This window comes from Tenrec ecaudatus, chromosome 14 (assembly GCF_050624435.1).
Source record: "Tenrec ecaudatus isolate mTenEca1 chromosome 14, mTenEca1.hap1, whole genome shotgun sequence".
Classification (NCBI taxonomy): domain Eukaryota; kingdom Metazoa; phylum Chordata; class Mammalia; order Afrosoricida; family Tenrecidae; genus Tenrec; species Tenrec ecaudatus.
Window position 1 is genome coordinate 67,460,277 of NC_134543.1, and position 22,294 is coordinate 67,482,570.

Genomic DNA, 22,294 nt, shown 5'->3' on the forward strand with positions numbered 1-22,294 from the left:
CAGCAGATCAGATACATGCCACACCACAATCACTGGATAAAAAATATCATTTAGTTGAGGATTGTACTCAATCTCTACTCTCTTTGTAGCAAATTCTACATAAAGAAAAGTGATGATGACAACACCCCTCTGCTACGACACACAAATGGAAGCACTGAAATATTATGTCATGTCCATGTTCTTCCCATCCCACTATGGATTGAACCGTATCCCCACAAATGCTAGGGTGAACTCCTCACCCCAGTGCCTATAATGTTGAAGGCTAAGCATTGCATTGATAACCAAAATGCCTGTGGTTCAAACCCACCAGGTACTTTGTGGGAGAAAGCTGTGGCAGTGTGCTTCCATAAGAATGCCAGCCTTGGAAACCCTATGGAGACCTTCCGCTTTGTCCTGTAGGATGCTATGACTTAATACTGACTCAATAGTAGGGAGTGGGTCTTTTTACAATAATGAATTCATACCTGGAGTTTGGGGATCCATTATCTTCTAAATGTTGTCCTACAAAAATGTACAGATACACACGGAGGGAAGGCAGACACCATGTGTAGATCCCTCTGAAAACCAAGGCATGCCTAGGACTGTCTACCACCTACAGAGAAGGCGTCTTCTGAGAGCTAATGCCATGATCCGAATTTTAATGTCCAAGGTAGTGAGACAGTACATTCTCATTCCTTGAAGACATCCCTTTGTGTGTGTGTTATGGCCACACAAGATAGCTAAGACACGGGGGGCATCATATTTCCTCAGGTCCAATGTAGAGACTGTGTTATCCAATTAGGGAGATTATGTCTGGTGGCCTCCTTTGGTGGTAGCAGCAACCCTGGTACCCAAACTTCTAAACAGAAGAAGTAGAATGTAATGGGTAGAGACTAGAAAGAACCCCGGGGCACAAACACACACCTCCACCACTGGAGGCCAGTGAACTTCATTTTCCAAAGCCAACTTTGTGGAAAGTTAAGTATTTTTAAAGTATGTTTAAAAAATACTACATGAAAACAGAATTCCATAGTCAATTTGGAAAAACAGCATACCATATTTCCCTCTTGGAGACGCAAAATGCAAATTAGCATCTTGAGCGCTGTAAGTAGCACTAGAGGGAAAAATCTTGTTAGCCTAAAAAAGCACAGCATTTCCCTAGTCTTGATGCTCTTGGAACTCCATAACCCATAGTTTCTGCAACAAATACACTACTCTGTAGCAAACTCTCTTATCAAGAGAATGCCTTGACATGTACAATATTTCAAATTCACACAGAAATTGTTTGCATCACCCACCTCCTGATTATTCCGAGTCTAAATAGAACTTTGAAAACACTGCAAGTCTTTGCGGGCCATGGGGAGCCGGGTGGTTAGTTGTCCATTACAAGAATGTGCAAGCCTGTGAAGAGTTCTGACTCCCCAAACACACACTTCTTGTTCCGCACTTGCTACAAACAAAAGTCTGTTTTGCAGTGTCATCATAAGGGTTTGTTTGGGTCTCCTATCCAGTGGTAAAAATGCTCTATTTTTGCAGGAGAAATTGTTGTGAGCATGGGTGAAAACATCTCAGTAAAAAATATAGGAATAGCTTGCGTCTTAAATGTGGGAACAACACTAAATCACTCGCACAAACGGAATGAAAGCTTCGCTCAGATCAGATCGTACACTTGCCAGGAACGTAGCTATTGCCTGCTATTTTCAAACCCTGCTGCTTGCATGCTCTGAGATCCTTTGTTTCACCCGGCCCCCATTTAGCTACGTCCATGGAGTAGAAGAGAGCAGCCAGCATATGATACATTTCCACTGTAACTTTGGTCCTAAAAGGCAATGAGCCGCATAATGTGTGGTCCTTTGCTTAGGGAAGCTTCAGAATACTGGTCTAGTGCTGGCATTCCTTTGAGACCTTCCCTACACAGAAGACATTGGTTATCTGCTACAAAAGCAGCCAAGCATCTTGGAGAACAGTCAACCTACATTCATTGGAAATAAGTCAAATGTTTTTTCATAGATCATGATCTTGAAAAAGCTGTCATAAAGCCAGCATTCTGAGCAGCATAAATGGGCAGTCTGGTAACAAAATGGATGATATGTTCCTTTCTAAGGTCAGAGGTAATTTACTTTGGACATCTGAGAGCAATTCTTCCTCCTACCCTAGTGGCAGATCATGGACAGGTAGTCCACATTGAGTCTAGAAATGAAAGAAGTGAATTGAGTTTTATGAACTTCAAAATAATAATTAAAGCCAACTGAAATTGGTCTGCTTTTTAAATTCTTTTTAAAAATCATTTTATTGGGGACTCGTACGACTCTTATCACAATCCATACATCAATTGAATCAGGCATGTTTATACATATGTTGCCTTCATTCTTTTCTAGACATTTACTTTCTATTGAGCAACATGGCAATACTTAAAAAAGATGGAAACTGATCTGCCTTATGACCCAGCCATCCCTCTATTGGGCATACACCCAGAAGAGGTAAGAAATAAATCGTGACCAGTCATATGCACCCGAATGTTTGTTGTGGTGCAATTCACAATCACAAGAAGTTGTTGGCAAGGATTTCACATGTCCTTATGCATGATCTCACCTTGGGAGACCATGGTAGGCGTTAGAAAGGCAGAGGGAGATAAGCTATACCAAGTAATTGCATTTCACCACACTTATGGTTGTTTTCCTGTTTAGTCTGATACTATGAAATAAGAATTGAGTTGTTTCCTTTGGGTGCACTCAGCCTTAGAGCTAAATGTTTGGTAAGTTAATGTGTTTTGGTTTAGGTCGTTGGTCTAAGACTTTACGATACGAAATACATAATAATAACAGTTACTGTTTTCTTTAAATTAATTTATTTATAAAAGTGTTCAGGTAACTGCCTGGCCAAACACCTGCAAGAGATAAATATTTGTGCCCATTCCAAAGAAAAATGACCCAACACAATGCAAAAATTATTGAACAATATCACCGAGAAGTAAAATTTTGCTGAAGATAACTATATGATGGTTGCAGCAGTACATCAACAGGAAGCTGCCTGAGATTCAAGCTGAATTCAGAAGAGGATGTAGCACGGGGAATAACATTGATGATGCGAGCTGCATCTTGTCTGAAATCAGAGAATGCCAGAGATGTTTATTGCACATTGTTGATTAAACCAAGGCATCCCACTTTGAAATCCAGGTTACTTCATTGTATTCTTGCAGAACCTTTCCGTCGGCCCAGAGGCAGTCTTTTGAACAGAACATGGGCTCCTGCATGGTTTAAAATCAGGAAGGTGTGCGTTGGGCTTTGTCTTGGATTGAATTGCGCTCCACAATGACACGTGCCAACTTGGCTAGGTCATGGTTCTCTGTGCTTCAGCAGTTATATAATAGTGCCCCATGATGTGATCTGAAGTGATAAGTCAAAAAGAGGGTTGAGAGTGGGATAAATCACACTTAATTCTGTCACCACCCAAACCCTAATTAAAGGGGCTTTCTCTGAGATGTGGTCTGCAACACCTTTTACCTTCCGTGAGATGAAAATAGGGGGAAATGAGCAGAGATCAAAGGAACCTACAGCCACTAAGAAGGTAGAGTGTGTTCTTTGGACCCGGGATTCCTGCACTAGGTTATTACCACTTCTAGATGATTCCTCCCTTCTCCCTTTTCATTCAAATAAAATTAGGCTGATGAACACTTTCCTGTGGCTGTATTTGGAGGCAGGCAAGGTTGGGGTGGCCTGCTTTGGGATGAAAGTTAAGAAGCAGGATGAAGGAACTTTGAAGGAGGCGTGGCAAATGAGTGTCAGCTTGAGGCCCTCTGATCTACTCAAAGGGCAACGGGGACAAACAGTCCCTTTCATGGCCTAGGTTTCCTTCTGGCAGCCCGCGACCATGTGTGGTACGATCAGTGAGGCAGCGTTAGACACAACGTAAGAATCTCAAAGCAAAGGCAGTTACCATAAAAGGAGAGCCTCAAAGCAAAGCTTAAAGCCCAGGTTCAACAGACGAGTGAGGAGCCTTTCCACTAAATACCTTTACTCTATCCTCCTCCAAAAATATTGTAGTGGTGTTTGCTGTTGTTGTTAGTTTTTAATGAAGGGGTTGTTTTCTTTGAAATATTTTAAAAACTGGCGAAAATATTTTCTGACTCTCTACTGTCACCTTCACGTAAAATATAAATAGTGAAGTGCTTTCAAGTTCCCACGCAGTCAGAGATGGGTGAAGATCGCATGCTGTGCGAATACGTACACTCGAGAACCTGCCTGGTGGGTTCACGGTGGTTCAAATGAAAAGGAACCGGGAAATCGGAAACCACAAGCTGCGCTTGCTGTCTGGGGAGTGCACAACCTTCAGAATACATGAACCACAGTGCTATAGTATTATAGGAGATGACATTGCATGGGAGTCTGGTTCAGCATTGTTTTAAAGTAGCTTTGTCTTTACAGAAGTTACAAACTCTAGCAGCACAGTGGTGAAGGGCCCCGCTTCTAACTGTACCATTGGCAGGCGGAGCGCACCTGTCCCTCCACAGGAGAAAGATGTGGCAGCTGGCTTTCTCAAAGCTTCCCAGTTTTGGAACCCCTATGAGGCAGTTCTACTCTGTCCGGTAGCGTCTCTTGGAGTTTGCATTGACACAACGACCCTGAGTTTGATTTTGGGTTTTGCAGAGCTGAAAATAAATGATAATTACATACACATGCGCACAAAGAAAAATGTTTTGTGATTGAAGTTGTGTTCAACGCATTTGCACTTTTTAGGTTCAATCTAATAGGCACAGAAGAAAATGGGAGTAGGGCGAGGGAGTCTTTTCCTCTCTGTTTGAACCAAACGTAAGGAAAAGTTGACACTACTACCAGCCAGTTTCCCAAGTGTCAATGCCACCTCGTGGCAACATCATGTGTGTCAGAGTGGAACTGGGCTGCAGAGAGTTCTCAGTAGCTGGTTTCTCAGTACTAGATTGTCAGGGCTTTCTTCCAAGGTACTTCTAGGTGGATTCAAACATCCAAACTCTTGGTGACTCTGTTAGTTATACAATCTGCTGTCAGTTTGAGAGTATTAAGCGTGAAGGGGTGGAGTGTAGCCTGTCAATCAGGTCGTAGCTTACTGATCTCATTTGGAGGCTCTAAAGAATTGAGTAACTAACTGGAGGCAGGACACATGCACACTCCCTGCGAGACAGTCCTACTGACAAGACACATGGAGCTACGCTAGGGCCCTGGAGCTGAAGGAGCCATGTGGAAACTCCTGCCAGTGCTGAGATGCTTCCACTGCACCTGGATTCACAAGACTTTCCAGCCACTGACCTGTGATCTTCCTGCACTTGGCATCATTGCATGTGTTGCATGAGTCTGAAGAGGAATTTATGGACTGGTATTGGATATATGGGCTAATATCAAACCTTTGGACTTGATCTGGACTGGGCTGAGATGTTTTCTTGAACTTGACCTGAACTGGGCTGGGATGTTTTCTTGATGTACAATTGCTCTTTGATATAAAGTTCCCTCTTATACACATATGAATTTCTATGAATTTGTTTCTCTAGTCAACCCAGCCTAGCACAGTCACCAACTGATGATATTAGCCATTTTCACTACCTAGAGACTCTAGCTCTACTTAGGTGTGGTAATATGGCTGCTACCAGAGAGGACTGGACATTTTTGCTTTTCTTTCCCTTTCACCTAATTCAGCCAAGCAGGCTTCTCCCTCGCACGTAGGCAGTGATGTCCTTTCATCATCCACACACATTGTTCTCCTCCCCAGGTGAGCAGGGGCTGTGTACTTCTAATTCTTTACTATACAATAATGTTTTGTCTAGCATTTTTAAAGTCCTAGGCCTGTACACATGCTGTTTGACTAAATATTTAGTACAGAAACCCCAGGATAGAGTGGGCTGCCCCAAGTCCCCTGTGCACAACTCTTTCCACTTTTCAATTTCAAGCAGCTGAGCAAGATGCTTTTGTACAAGGAGCGAGACTTCAATAAGTCCTCTTTGATAATGGTGATATGGCAATTTAATTATTTTGCCTGTTATAAAAATCTATCAAGGATCCTTCCTTCTATTTATCACCAGAAAACCAGTCGACACACAATAGTAATATAAATTGTCCTTTATTAATTTTATGCATAATTAAAATTTAATTTGAAAGGACCAATTTATAAAGGTGAAAAAAGTTGAAGTCAGAACAAATTTGAGAGTGGGAATAATCACGCTCGCATTTTCATCTGGATGGCATTAGCAAGCTAACTACCCTTTTAAAAGTTTTCATTAAATCAAACTGCAAATGAAAGTGAACAAAGCCGAGGAGCCATCTACTGCAGGGGTGGAAGTGATCAAGGAGGGCCCTCGACTGACTGAGCTCTCTTTGCACAGGAACCCGAGAGAAGTGAACACATTCTGCATTCGGAGCAAAGCTTGCCTTCTCCATCTGGTTGCTTTTTTAAAATATGGCAATAGTGACCCGAGAATTCAGTTTGTGCTTTGTTGTCAGAACTGTAGAGATGACTTAGCAATAATAATATTAAATGAATTATACAAAGAGAGACCAATAACATTCTATTTTATAATGAAAATGTGTACTAAGTAAAGCTTTTATTTTCATTTAACATTGAGATGAGAAGTTGGTGCAGTATACTTTTAATTAAAAATCATTTAGGACAATTTCATTAATTTTGTTGTGAGTTATTAAAATGGCTCCTCAGATGTGCTTCCTATGGTCATACAGACATGTTAGACTTATTGATTCAGGTAACTCTGAAAGCTCTATTAACAGTAAGGTCATTAATGGGTCATTCAAAATTACAATGACTTTATGTAGAACCCTATCAATCTGTCAGATGGCTGGTCTGTATCCCTGCTTCACAAGGTCTCACCAACTGGTTTCTCCCCAGTCATACCCTAGGGAGGCACGGGAATATCAGAACTCTGATTCCAATTCCTTATTCATTCATCCTCAGGGGAACTTCCATTTGCCCTCATTTTCAATTAAGCTGGCCTCCTTATGCCAGTGTGGATGGAATAAATTGCTCTTCTGCCAGAGTTACAAGAACTCACTGAGGTCAACAAGGTGGTGATATTTTCCAGTTTAAAGTAATAATTAATTTAATGAAACCCTGTGTACCTAAAAGACTCAGTAAATGTATTTGATCTTGTTGTTGTTCCTCCCCAAATCAAATTTGTTCTGGGTTATTGCTGATGTTGTTATCTACAGTGATGCCTGGCTCGTTGTTGCTATTATCAAGGAATTAGTCTTTGTTAATATGAAAATTATCATGGAAATATTTTATTAACAATAAGTTTGATAACAGGGAGAAAACAATGAGTCTATGTTTGTGAAATTCTGAAGTGGGTCATCATGCCTTTTAACACTGTCAAATAAAAATAGTAATTATAAATTTATGACTATGCATATAATTGTAGGGAACATATTAAAAGTCATGTTGGTTGACAGTTTTAGAAAGAAAGATGTGGAGTTGCATTCACTTCTCTGATGCCAAACTATAAGGCTCAATCACCATTTCAAATCTGCCTCTTCTCAGTGCCATTCCCATCTGCCCCATGGCCTGCGGGAAGAGCATGCAATCCTATCTTGAAAGAAGTACAGCCAGACTGTTGATCAGAAGTAAGGATGAGGAGATTCTTCCTCTGACATATTTTGGGCATGTTATCAGGACAGGCCCCGGAAAAGGGCGTCATGCTTGATAAAGTAGAGGGTCCGAGAAAAAGAGGGCATTCTATGATACAGATTGGCACAGTGGCTGCAAAAGTGGGCGCACATGGAACAATTGCAAAGATGGCCCAGGACTGGAAAGTGCTTTGTTCTAGGGAACATATTGACCCTACAGCAGAGAAGAAGTGCTCTCTTAGGTTTCCGATGCTGTCACTCTTCAAGAGCGCAAGCAGCCTTGTCTTTGTCCTGGGGAGGGGCTGCTGGGTTCAAACCACCAGGTTCAGTGAGCTGCTCAGTCATTCACCCACTGTGATGCCTGATGTCCTGAAGTAAGCTTAGATGTCTCAAAATAAAGGACACAGTCCTCCAGACTTCCAACTCTTCCCAAGACCCCAGCCCCCAGCCACAAGCTCCTCTCCCCAGAACACACGCATTTCTGATCTGCAGCTACAAATCCTCAGATGTTAGCCATAAGCTGCCGGGTTCAGCGCCCTTCCTTTCCATCTTCTAGCTACCACCACTCCTGAAGGTTTGACAACCCAGAACTCAGAGAGTGCAGAGAAAGCACTGTCTTTAAGATGAGTTTATGGTAGTAAAAGGAATGCAAATGAAGGAATGCAGAGGGTGAGGCCTGGGAGGGTTCTACATTCCCAATGCAGGATGCTCACCCCTTTTCCGTGCACTGCTGTTGGTCCCCAACCAAGAGCACAGGGGCCTTAGAGGCCCAATTGGGGCCTGTTCCTTTGTTGGGATTGACTGACACAGTTCACCTTCCTGCAGTCAGTTAAGAATCATGGGATGATTATTTTTTAGCTTGGCCAGCTGCCATCTGGGTCTACTCAGCCCCCTCAAAGTCATTTCATTTCCTGTAGAAATTCAGAGGTTTGAAAGGTTATTCACAGGAAACCAGGACAAAGACTAATTCTTTAGGAAATGTAAATGCATACCCCACAGCAAGCAAGAAAGGAAAGACAAAAAATGCGAATAAGATTTAAAAGACCCCGTAATTTAAAAATCAATGCAAATGTGTGTGGAAGGCAATGAATATGGAAAGGAGATTCCAAATTAGGGGAGTGACAACATATTTCCTCCATGTCTTAAAATGGCGTTGTTCTTGATTAAAGCTTAGAATTTAGTCTGCTGGAATCACGTGACTTTTAAATAAAAAACTGAAAATGGAACAGGAGAGTAGTGGACAGAGAGCGGCTAGATCACCGCACTGCGCTCGTCTCTGTCATTTTCTGTTTAGCCCGGGGAAGCTTTGTTCCAGTGAAAATGCATAAGCAGCAGTAGCAACATCTACCACAAGGGACTCCAAACTAGGGGATGGGGTGAAAACAATCAACAGGTAACTATTCCTATATAAATATATATATATGTAATCACACCAATATCCATTTCTATACATTACATTTTCCAATTGATTACTATGAAAGCATTGGCTTTCCTTGTTAGATGTAATTTCTTCCAATTCCTCTGTAGATAGGAAATGTCAAAAAGCTTATACATGAATGAGCTCATAAAAGACGAGAGAGAGCTCGTGTAAGTTGGCAGGAGAGAGGAGTCCAGGCCGACAGCACAGCTCTCTGCTGTTCAAACTGAAAGTGCCACCCCATTCGGGCAAGGGACAGCAACCTTCGGGGATGCTGACACACACACCTCGCATGGCCTAGAATTTCATACAAAGCATGGGATAGATAGTGGGGGACAAGCAGGGAATTTATTGGGAAGGGGGACATAGGGGACACTGGAGACACTAATGTTCTATTTTTCTGAATGGTGAACAAGTAGGTGATCTTTTTTTAAGGCCATTCCCATATAGACAGTCAACATACTCTGTAAATAAGAATACATTATGTTTATTTATTTACAGTTTTCTTTTTTCATTTCAGGTTGTCAGGTTTTGGAAACTAATGCAAATCAACCTTTTAATTTCAAAAAGGTCATCCCAGAGGAAGCGGGGAGGAGAAGGAGGTATGGTTAGGAGTGACTAAGAATTTAAGAACTTGGCTTTGGGTTTGCTCTCTAACCAGTTCTGAGAATTCTTTGCGTTCATATGAATGCTTCTGTTTGTTCAATGTGGTATATTTCCCTCGCTAAGTTCAGTTAGTAATACTGAACGGTCAGGAACAGTCATCGGTGATAAAGCATGAAAGAGTACTGAAAAACTGGGACTAGAACCCTGTCTTCTTGACATTTCTTATAATCGATTTTAATATATGACAAATGAACATTCCATAGGAAGGATTTCCATCTTGAGGGCAAAGGTCATATTTTTTAGCCTTGTATATGTACAATCTATCAAGAGGCCTAGCATTTATTAGGAAAAAAATATGAAATTTTAAATGGTTACAAATACCATATGTGTGTGCTTTTTCACTCACACAGACCTGCATGTGTATAAATTAATGAGTGTGTCTATATATGTATGCACATGCGTGTACCTATAAGAAAATCAATCTCTCTTCTCTTTCTCACCACATGCACACACACACACATACCCCTTGAAATCACACAAATATGATAGCTAACATTCTCTTGTTCTTGATGATGCCAGGTGCCATTAAGTCAAGTTCAATTCCCCAAACATGTGTCATACATCTCTATTGGACAAGTTGGAGCTCTGATAGGTGTATTGGTTACGCATTGGGTTGCTCACCACAAGGTTAGCAGTTTTAAGTGAACAGCCAATTGGTGGTGGTGTGTGTGGGGGCGGGGGGATAGGAAGCTTTCTACTCCTGGAAAGAGTTGCAGTCCTGGAAACCCCTCAGAGGCCGTTCTATCTTGTCCTGCAGGGTCACCTCAAGTCATAACAGACTCAATAGCAGTGAGTTTGTTTGGGGGAGTTTATTTGTCAAGTATGGTACTTAAATCTAGGATAATAAAAATAAGCAGAGAGACATGTTTTCCTATCACTGGCCACGATGCATTCTTTAGGGAACATGACACCTGTCTTGCTCCACAAATAGAATCTAGTCTGGGAATAGGCATCTCGTAAAGGGTTGCCCACCCTTCAAATAGAACTAGTCCAGGGCTGAGACTAATTGGAGTTCTTCTTGGAAGTTTATCTATGATGCTGGTCGAAAGAAACTGACAGAGGCCAGCAGTTGCCATTGGACTTATAAATGGGAGTAGGTGAGCTGTGAATTTGAGACTGTCAACAACCCTCTCTCCCAGAAGGTGTGCATTTGTCAGTAGGAAAGCATAAATAAGGCCATCATCCAGAAGGAAGCAGGCCTGGAGAGAAAGAGAGAACAAGAGTGGCAGTGTGCTTTAAGCCCCGGGATTTAGCTAAGTTTCAGGTCCTTGGGCTCCCTGAATAAGTAAGATAATATATTGCATGCTCTGCAAGAACATGGCATCGTCTTTTTTCCTAGGCTACAAGACTAAAGCTCAGGAGGGCACCTGCCAAGCAATCAAAATCTGAAGATGAAATTACAGTGTATTCTGGCCATAGGAATTTAGTTATTAAAGTAAACATTCATTGTACAGTCAAAACTGCAAGAAAAGCTCCAATCACAAAGCTAGCAAAATTACAGGTAACTCAGCTCTTCTCGTGACCTCACATAGACCAAGACTATAATTTAGTGGTGTGTGTGTTTCTAGTATATTCACTAAAAAATGAATTTTGTTATATAGTTCGGGAGACAGGGGAGTATGTATGTAAGCACTGTGAAATGGAAACTATATTTGGGGGGAAATAGCCTAACAAAGCTTAAGGTATCTTATGTAATACTTTAGCATTGCTTTAAAAATACACCCAAATAAAAACAACATAACTAAAATATAAGAAACTGAGTCATACGGTTGTTCTGGCAAATATTTAAGGAAGACAAAGCTTAAGCTCAAACCCCAGTCCTCTAGAGAGGGATAATGCTCAAAACTCAAATAAATGCCAAGCCCCAACCCAAGCCAAGACGTCAGCTCTAAAGGGGGAGGGATACAGTGGGCCTTTGTGTTTCATCTCTTACTCTAGGCCCAGGTTGATTTACACTATACTTGCATCCAGATAGTAATAATGGGGATGATAATAATAGTAATAAGATGCTACCCGTTATGAAATAAACCCCTGCTTTATGTCATATTACTAAAGTATCCTCAGCAAAATACATAAGACCATGTATTTGTTTTGTCTTTACCACTTCATTAGCTCATACAAAGTATTAACTAAAGGGATCTATCTTTTTTCAGTTGAACTTCTATAAGTCACAGCATAAGGACAACCCTAGAACAAATGAGATCATGGTTGGTGAAAAGGCAGAGATTCAGGACCTGGAACCAAAATGCAGCTGTGGCACACTCTCAGAGCCCGCTGACCCGGGTGGACAGGTGCAAAGACTAAGTATGTTAACTCCTTTGGGCTACTTTAACACATTGTCTCAAGTATAATACCTTAGAACCACGAGAATGCATTATGTTACAGGTCACAAGTTCTGAAATCTCCATGTTGGCAGGGCTGCATTTGTTCTAGAAAGGCTGGGGTTGCATGTGTTTCCTTGACTTTTTCAGGGGCTCCCTGCACTCCTTAGCTCATAGCTCCATCTTCAAAGCCAGAAGCTCAGTCGCTTCAAAGCCCTGGTCTAGTCCCTCTGCTTTATGGTTCCCCACCCCCACCCCACCCTCATTTTCTCTCCTCTGCTACCATCATCACAGGTTCCTCTCTGATATGATCCCTATGATTAGGACTTCTTCATACCCAAACTGACTGCCATCAAGTGGAGGCCCACTCAGGCTGACCCTAGAGGACAGAGTGAGTTTCTGAGACTGCAATCCATTATGGGAGCAGAAAGCCTCATCTTTCTCCCTCAAAGTAGCCGGTGGCTTCAAAGTTGGGTTAGCAGCCCCGCTTGTAGGTACTACGCAATCAGGACTTCAGGATGTGTGTGATCCAGAATAATCTTCCCATCCCCAGATCTTTAACTTAATTACACCTGAAAAGTCCCTTTTGCTATGGAAGGTAACACATTGATTCATAGATTATTAACACGCGGGCATCTTTGGGGGACATTATTATGCCTACAACACTCAGATTGGCGGTTCCATTCCTAAAACTTGCAACAAAGTCCAAACTGATCCTAAGGATGAATGTGGGCTTCATGTGGGCATGGGGAGGTCACGCCATCGCGTGTGAAGGAAAAAGAAGTAGAGATCGAAGGCCAAGCAGAAGCAATGAAAGTAACCCCAGAGCCAGTGATAAAATGCCTAACCTTCCACCGACATCTAGTGGGGCTTAATGGGTTCTGCTATATTAACTTTTCAAATGAAACACACGGAGTCATTTTAACTGTAGCAATGGATGCTGGCATTCATTTAAGGACCTGGGGAAAGAACATATTTTGGAACCATCTGCAATTGGTTTTGAGCCCTTGTCCTTAAGTTTGTCACCCCGAGCTTTATGTGTACTCTCTAAACCTCCATTTTCTCATTTGTACACTGAGGATAATAATTCTGGCCTATAGGATTGTTTTGAGTGCTAAATATAATAATTATGCGGAGTGTTTATTTAGCACACCTCCTAGCATGTAGTTTCAGTCTTTCTTTTTTTTCCCCACCCAGCCCCCTCCTGCCCACCACACCCTGTTCCCAGGGAGACACCACAGCCATGGGACTTCAGTCTTTCTCGCATGGAAGTGTGCGTGCCTTCTGTTCTTTGGCCAGAAAGTGCACTTTAGAAACCATCTGAATTTTGATTGTTGGTCAAAAAGCTCAGCTTCATTAAAAAACAAAATTGTCATTTTGAGAACTAAAGTGAGTGTGAGTCAAGACATCATATTGTCAATCACTTTATAGGCTTCTGAAAGTTGGACACTGAACAGGGAAGACTGAAGAGGAAATGGTGCGTTTGAATTATGATTTTGGTCAAACCAGACCATGGACCGCTACAAGAACAAACACATCTGTCTTGGAAAAAGTCCAGTATAATGCTCCTTAGAAGTGATAACAGAGAGACATCATGTCATATTCTTTGGTGTGCCAGGAGGAAGGATCATCTCTGGAGAAGGACATCGTGCTTGGTCAAGGAGAAGGTGAGCAAAAAGAGGAAGACACTCAATGAAATGGATCGACACAGTGGACACCAAAAGAGGCTCAAACACAGCTATGATAGTGAGTGTTTGGTTGGCTGACCATCAGTCAGAACCAACTTGATAGTAACACCTGACTACAGCATCAGCATTAGCAATAGTTTGCTTATAAAAGCTCGCCTTTCTTGACTATGAGAAGACATATACATTTCTATTTATTTCGACTGTTCATTCACCATTGCATTCAGAGAAGCTTTAATTCCCAAACTTTTGGTATTACCTATCAGAAAAATGAACTCATTTTAGCACAATTGGTTTGAATATACTTATGTTTAAAAAACAATTGTTTTGGCCAGCCCCACTATGAGACATGATGCCCCTCACTGACTCATAGCCTTATAGGGGACAACACAAGAGACACAGTGTGGGAATTGCACCCGATCCAATCTAGCCACACCAAGGCAAAACACTAAGGGGGTGCAACAGAACAGCAAGGGAACAGAGCAGCGAGGTCCCCAGGGAATGCTGAAGGTGGGCTTTGGGGCCAGGGTGTGGTGCCCCAATAGACAGGACTGGAAAACACTCGTAAAGGACAACAAATGATCCTTGAACTAACTTACAAGCCTTTATTTCTTGTTTTGTTGTCACCGGTTTGTTGTTGTTTTGTTGTATATTGTTGCTTGGTTTTGCTCTGTCTTGTTTTTGTGCACGTTATTATCTCTGCAGGTCTGTCTAAATAAGGTAGGCTGGATGAACAATCTAGAGGAGAAAACAATGGGACCAACAGTTCTGGGGGGACATAGGAGAGGGAGAGGGGGACAAGGAAGTGATGTTAACAAACCCAGGGACAAGGGAACAAGTGATCCAAATTGATGGTGAGGACTGTGTGGGAAGCCTGGTAGGGCATGATCAAGAGTAATGTAACAAAGAGAAATTGCTAAAACCCTGGCCGGGACTGAGCATGATGGTGGGACAGGAAAAAGTCAAGGGCATTAGAAGAAAGAGCTGGGAGGCAAAGGGTATTTATAGAGGTCTAGATAAAGACATGTACATATGCAAATATATTTATATATGAGGATGGGAAATAGATCTATGTGCCTATATTTATAGGTTTAGTATTAAAGTAGCAGAAGGACATTGGGCCTCTACTCAAGTCCTCCCTCAATGCAAGAATATTTTCTTCTATTAAATTGGCATTCTATGATGCTCACCTTCCTGATACAACCGCTGAAGACAAAGTGGATGAATAATCAAATGTGGCAAAGAAAGCTGATGGTGACCGGCTACCAAAAGATATAGTGTTTGGGGTCTTAAAATCTTGAGGGTAAACAAGCGGCCATCTAGCTCAGAAGCGAAAAAGCCCACATGGAAGAAGCACACCAGCCTGCGTGATCATAAGGTGCCAGAAGGGATCAGTTATCAGGCATCAAAGAACAAAAAAATCATATCATTGTGCACTTACCCCCCTGATATGATTGCTGAAGACAAATGGGTGCATAAGCAAATATGGCGAAGAAAGCTGATGTTGCCCGCTTATCAAAAGATACAACGTCTGGGGTCTTAAAGGCTTGATGGTAAACAAGCGGCCATCTAGCTCAGAAGCAAAAAAGCCCACATGGAAGAAGCACACCAGCCTTTGTGATCACGAGGTGTCGAAGGGATCAGGTATCAGGCATCATCAGACCAAAAAATCTTACCATAGTGAATGAGGGGGGGAGTGTGAAGTGTATAACCAAAGCCCATTTGTTGGCCACTGAACATCCCCTTACAGAGGGGTCTTGGGGAGGAGATGAGCAAGTCAGGGGGTGCGATGTAGTAACGATGAAAAATACAACTTTCCTCTAGTTCCTAAATGCTTCCTCCCCACCCCCTGTCCCACTATTATGATCCCAATTCCACCTTGCAAATCTGGCTAGACTAGAGGATATACACTGGTACAGATAGGAACTGGAACACAGGGAATCTGGGGTGGATGATACCTTCAGGACCAGTGGTGTGAGTGGCAATACTGGGAGGGCAAAGGGAGGGTGGGTTGGAAAGGGGGAACCAATTACAAGCATCTACATGTGACCTCCTCCCTGGGGGACGGACAACAGAAAAGTGGGTGAAAGGAGACATCAGACAGATCAAGATATGACAAAATAATAATTTATAAATTACCAAGTGTTCATGAGGGAGGGGACAGCGGGGAGGGGGGTGAAATGAGGAGCTGATGCCAGGGGCTTAAGTGGAGAGCAAATGTTTTGAGAATGATGAGGGAAATGAATGTACAGATGTGTTTTACACAATTGATGTATGTATAGATTGTGATGAGTTGTATGAACCCCTAATAAAACGACCTACAAAAAAGAGTTGTATGAGCCCCCAGTAAAATGATTTTAAAGGAAAACAATTCTTTTCTGGTTTTCAAATTTGTTGAATGACTGGATTTATATACCCACCGTGCCATTTGTCACATGTGTAACAGATTTCTAGTTCTTCAAGGAGTCTCTTAGAAAATATATTGACCTATAGCCAAGAGGTGGACTGGCACAAATGCCTAGCACATTCCCTGTGATGAAAATTGGTTATTTCTACAATGCATTTATGGGCCGTTTTTGCTTTATCAAATGGAGGCTTCCTTGTGAGGAAAACATACTGCATGTTCACAGTGAAGTTCCTAACAACTACCTTCTTAAGATATCGATCCAACTACCTTCTTAAGATATTGACTTAAAATACATTGCTTTTAACCACTCGACAACAGATGTTTTCAAAATAAAAACTATACAAGTTGTCTTAAGACAAAGCCGGATAGATGACTAATGTCCAAGTCATGCTCAGAGTTCACAGTCATCCCAGACTAATATATTTTCAGAGAAGCTTCCAAACAGAATCTATTGTGATTTGTTGTAATTATCATAAACATCAAGCATTTTCTAGTGCTGTTCATTCTACAAAATTTTGAGTGACATCCTCTCCATGTGTCTATATTCTGCTCCCTTGACTCTTCAAGTAAAACAGTCACATAATTCTGTACAAAATGACCAGGGTTTGCTACATCTGAAGGAAGAATTGCTTTTTAGAAACAGCAACTGCCTCTGCTTTGCTTACTCAAAAAGTAAGAGCATTGCTGTGGATTGAAGACTGCTCCTTTGATTTGGAAAAAAAATTAGTGAGGCATTTTCTTTTGCTAGATCCTTTTCCTGGAAAATTAAAATTATCAAGCTTGGTTCAGTTGAGAGGCAAATAAGAGTTCTTTGTGGAAAACCTACATAATAGAAGATTACACAGCATCTAAAATATTCCCAAATGCTCTTTGTTGAGACAGATGGTGAAACTTTGCAGTACGAACCTCAACATTTTCATTTGTAATATTTAAACATCTGAGCAGTGATGGATGGGGTCTCTTTAGTAAGGCAGTGATTCAACCAAGAATTTTGTTCAGAAGTGTAATGAGCATGAGGAGGAACCTGTTTGCCATATGCTTGCCACTACCCCACCCGACTGCTGCCCTGTAGCCCATCCTGCTCTACGCTTCAATATACCTTACATTGTTCACTGTGAAATAAAATGAAGGTCTTTCCGCATAGAAACCCTAAGAAGAGTCCATTTGAACATCAACATTTCCAGTGCATCCCAATAGAGACATCCGTGGCCTGCTCAAGTTTTGCTGTGGAGGTCCAATTCAACTCTCTGTCAAGACTGATTGGAAGTGAATTCATACTGCCAGCTGCTGTCCAGGTTTATTACTGAATAAAGCACATGGCTGCATTATAGCTAAAAACTTACCTTTTGTAACCTACCTGGTAGGAAATGATCCAAGAGGAATAAACTATGCAAGAAACGCATGAATAAAAAAGAAAAGAAGAAAAAGGGGACGGGACTACGCTGCGAACCTGGGGCTTCTGGAAATAACAGCATGAGGTTCAGCCAGGCAGGTCAACTTCAACCCACACTTTTGTTGTCTAATAATGAGTTGACCTTTAAGATTTACCGAACACAATATTGCCCTTTTATAAACTTCCGCTGGACTGACATCAAGGAAGTTAAAATGATAGCCCTCATGCATGACACTGGGGAAGTTGAACTGGCCAGAGAAAGGTGAATTCTTAAAGATGGTTGTGTGGGGGTACAGCAGGGGAGGTGGGGGGAGATGGGGAGCTAATAACAATGAGTACAAGAATGAAGAAAATGTTCTAAAACGTTGCAGAGATGATTGTCCAACTCCTCTCGACATGAGTCACCTGTTGAGTTATGTGATGTGTGAATGACCATATGCCAATAAGGCTGTTAAAAAAACATCGCTTTAGTGACATTTTTATTTGGTTTTGTTTTAACCATAGTTTGGTCTTGTTCTCAGCCTTATAGGTTAGAAACTAAATTTTACCCATATGAATCCTCAGAAGTGAACTGACAATAACCCAACTCACAAGGCGACTCTCTGGACCAGAATGCTTACATGTGAAAAGTAAGTTTACCCTTCTCCAGAAGCAGAATGACATGAAGAGTAAAAGTGTAATCAGAATGTCAGTTTTTGAGTTAAAAATGACTAATAGCTGCTCTACAAAAACCAAAGCCACTTCTGTCGAGTCATTACTGACTCATTACAACTCTATAGGACAGGGTGGAACTGTCCCTGTGGGTTTCTGAGATGTTAACTATTTATAGGACTTGAAAGCTTCATTTTTATCTTGAAAAGTGCTAAGTAGTTTCAAAATGCTGACCTTGCAGTTAGCAGCCCAGCATGTAATCTCTACACCACCAGGGCTCCTGGTTCTCTGAGGACAATAATCCTTAAAATGCTCACTGTCTCTCTATTGGAACACTTATATTGAATGCCTTTTAATGATCAGATTGTTCACTAGTCATTATTTGATTTCATTCTGGTATAGGCTAATGAACCAGAGACTTCAGAAGAAGCCATAGATTACTACTATCTCAGGGCTACCTTTTTCTATCTTGTTAGATCTCCTACTGCCATGTCCCTTCTCCAGCCCAAGGTAAGGAGCATTGATGTGTGTGAAATGGTGCACCTCTATTTTAAGACTCTGACTAGGAATTTTACACAATGTGTTGCTTACAGTCCATTGCTACTGTAATGACAATGATGGGGTGACAGCTTTGGGCTTCACTTGCTGATGGGCATAACTCAACATGAGAAGAAAAACCTGCAAACATCTATTAATATTTGAAACTTGGAATGTGCCAAAGTATGGATCTAAGAAGAAATTTCCAAGTCATTAAAATGAATGGAATGCATAAAGATTGATGCTCTGGGCATTAGTGAATGGAAATGGACTGTTATTCACCATTTTGAATCAGAATATCATATGGTTTACCATGCTGGGAGTAACACAATCAAGGGGAATGGTGTAGCATTCATCATCAGAAAGGACATCTCAAAATCTGTCATGAAGCACAATGCTGTTGTGATAAGATAATGGCCATCCACACATAAGCAAATCCAATCAATACAACTGATTCAAATGTATGCACCAACCACTACAGTTAGTGCGGAAGAAACTGAAGGTTTTACCAGACTCTTTCGTCTGAAATTAATCAAATATGCAATGATGATTCACTGGTAATCATTTGTGCTTGGAATGCAAAAGTTGGAAACAAAGAGAAAGAAACAGTAGTTGGAAAATATAGTTTTGGTTATAGAAATTAAGCTGGAAATAGCATGAAAGAATTTTACAAGACCAAGAATTCTACACCGCAAATCCTTTGTTCTACAACACCATGAATATACACAAGGACTTCTAGAGATGGAATACAAAAACATTAAATTGACAACATAGAAAGAGACAATGGGGAAGCTCAACATCAGCAGCAAAACTGAAATCAACTGTGGGACCATCAATTGCTCAAATATATGTTCAGGTTTAAGCTGGAGAAAATAAAAGCAAGCACATGGAATATAAAATACAACCTTTGAGTCTTTTCCATCTGAATTTTGAGAACATCTCAAGAACAGTTTTGACACATTGAGTACTAATCACAGAAGACCTGATGAGATGACATCAAGAACATCATAGATGAAGAAACAAAAGATCATTAAACAGACAAAAAAGAGAGAAAAGATCAAAGTGGATGTCAGAAGAAACTGTAAAGTTGGCTCTTAAACATAGAATAGCTAAGACAAATAGAAAAAATGATAAAGGAAATGTTCTAAAAAATTTCTTTGGGCATGAGAAGGAAAAGTAAATGACCATAATGAAATGTACAAAGGCTAAAAATAAAAATAAAACAAGGAAGAGTATGCTCATCATAAATTAAAGTTGCAATATGGCAATATATATATATCTATATCAAATGATCTAAGAAGCATCAAATGAAGATGCAAAGAGTACAGAGCCACCGTACCAAAAAGAACCAGTAGACACTCTACCATTCAAATGGAAGCAGCACGTGAGTAAGAACCAATGGGACTGAGGGGAGAAGCGTAAGGTCCACTGAAAGCATTACCCCAAACAAGGTTCCAGCTATTGATGGAATAGTAACGGAAATGCTTCAACAAGTTCTCATAGCAGTAGACATATTCACTAACCTCTGGCAAGAAATTTAGATGCAATCCTTATTTGCACCCATTCCAAAGTAAGATGACTCAACAGAATGTGTAGATTATACAATAGTATCATTAATATCACAAGCAAATAAAATTGTGCTGAAGATCTTTCAACAGCAGTTGCAGTAGTACATTGACAGGAGCTGCCAGATTCAGAAGAAGAAGTAGAGAAAGGTATATCATTGCTAATGTCAGAGGCATCTTGGATAAAAGCAGAGGATGCCAGGAAGATGTTTGTTGTGTTTTATTGACTATACAAAGGCATTCAACAGCGTGGACTATATTAAACTATGGATAGTCTTGGGAAAAAATGAGAATTCCAGAACACTTAATTGTGCTCATACAGAATCTACAGGGGAACCAAGATGCAGTTGTGTAAACCAAACAAAGGAAGATTGCATGGTTTAAAATCAAGAATGGTGTGAATCAGGGTTGCATCCTCTACCCTTCTTATTCAATCTGTATGCTGAGAAAAGAATCAGAAAAACTGGATGATATTAAGATGAATGAGGCAACGGGATCAGAGGAAGGTAATTAGTAACCATCAATATGCAGATAGAACACCTTGCTTACTGAAAATGAGGAGCCCTTGCTGATGAAGATCAAGGATTGCAACTTTCAGTATGGATGACAACTCAATGTAAAGAAAACCTAAATCCTCACAACTGGACCAGCAGGTAACATCATGGTAAATGCAGAAAAGATAAACGTGATAAGGATTCTGTCTTGTTTGAATCAATGCTGCTGGAAACAGCCGTCAAGAAATCAAAATATGCATTGCGTAAATATGCTGCATAAGACCTCTTTAAATTGCTGGAAATCAAGGATGTTATTCTGAAGGCTAAGGTGTGCCTGACCCAAGCCATGGTATTTTCAAATGCTTCATGTGAAAGTTAGATACTGAATAAGCAAGACCAAAGAATCCATGCATTTGAATTATGGTGCTGGAAAATAATATTGAAAGTACCATAGACTGCCAAATGAACAAATCTGTCTTTGAAGAAGTACAGCCTGAATGTTCTTTTTAGGCAAAGATGCCAAGACCTTGTCACACATACTTTGGGTATGTTATCAGGAGAGACCAGGCCCTGGAGAAGGGCAGCAAGCTCAGTAAAGTAGGGCAGTGACAGAGAATAACCCTTGACAAAGTGGATGGACAACAGTGGTTACATCAATGGACTCAAACACAACAATTGTGAGAGGGCACAGGAGAGTAGTGTTTTTGTCTGCTTGTTTTGTTTCTGTTGTACGAGGAATTGCTATTAATTGCTATTAATTTCAACTGACTCATAAGCACCTAATAATATGAAGTCTGGATCCTAAACCTCTATCACCGTATTAAACCCCAGGGCGATGTACGGCTGCCTATTGCATGTGGCTTTCTTTGACATCCCCCAAACACTTTACATTAAATCATTGCAGAGCTCAATTTCTCACCTCATGCCAAGTGTGCTCTTTCTCTGTGTTCCTGTTCTCAATTTCACTATTCCCCCAGTTGCCCAAGGAGTCTAGTCTTTCTATATCCCTTGCAACATTAAATCAAGCATGAGACCTTATTGATTAGATCACTTTAATTCATCCCCAATCTGATCACTTCTCTGTATTCTTACCAACACAACCCTGGAACAGGCAACCAGCTCTCCTCGGGTCATTAGTTTTCCAGCTTTCCTGGACCTTCTCACGCTCTCTGCTCAGTGCAGCCGCTGTTAGCCAATGTTACCACTTGCTTGAAGTCTTTCTTGATCCCTCCCCTTTTATGTTCTATTCATAAAGAACTCCTTTGAGTTCTCTGATCACACTCTGCTCTCTCATTTCTGAGCCTTTTTGGGCCATGTTATGTGTATTGTTTCCTCTACATGCCACATATTAATTATAATTCATTAACCCCTATAATTAACCCCTCCTAATCTCCTGGTCTTTGCTTTAAGCCTCCATAAAGCCTTCCAAGAAATGGCCCCATCTATTGGCTCCTCCTCAGAGTCCATATGATTCCTAAACCATGCCCCTCGTGTGCACTTAAAATTCTTTGCTCATTTTTCTGTCTCTGTCAGCAGACCATGGACCCTGATAAGAACAGGAATTTAAATTTTAATGTT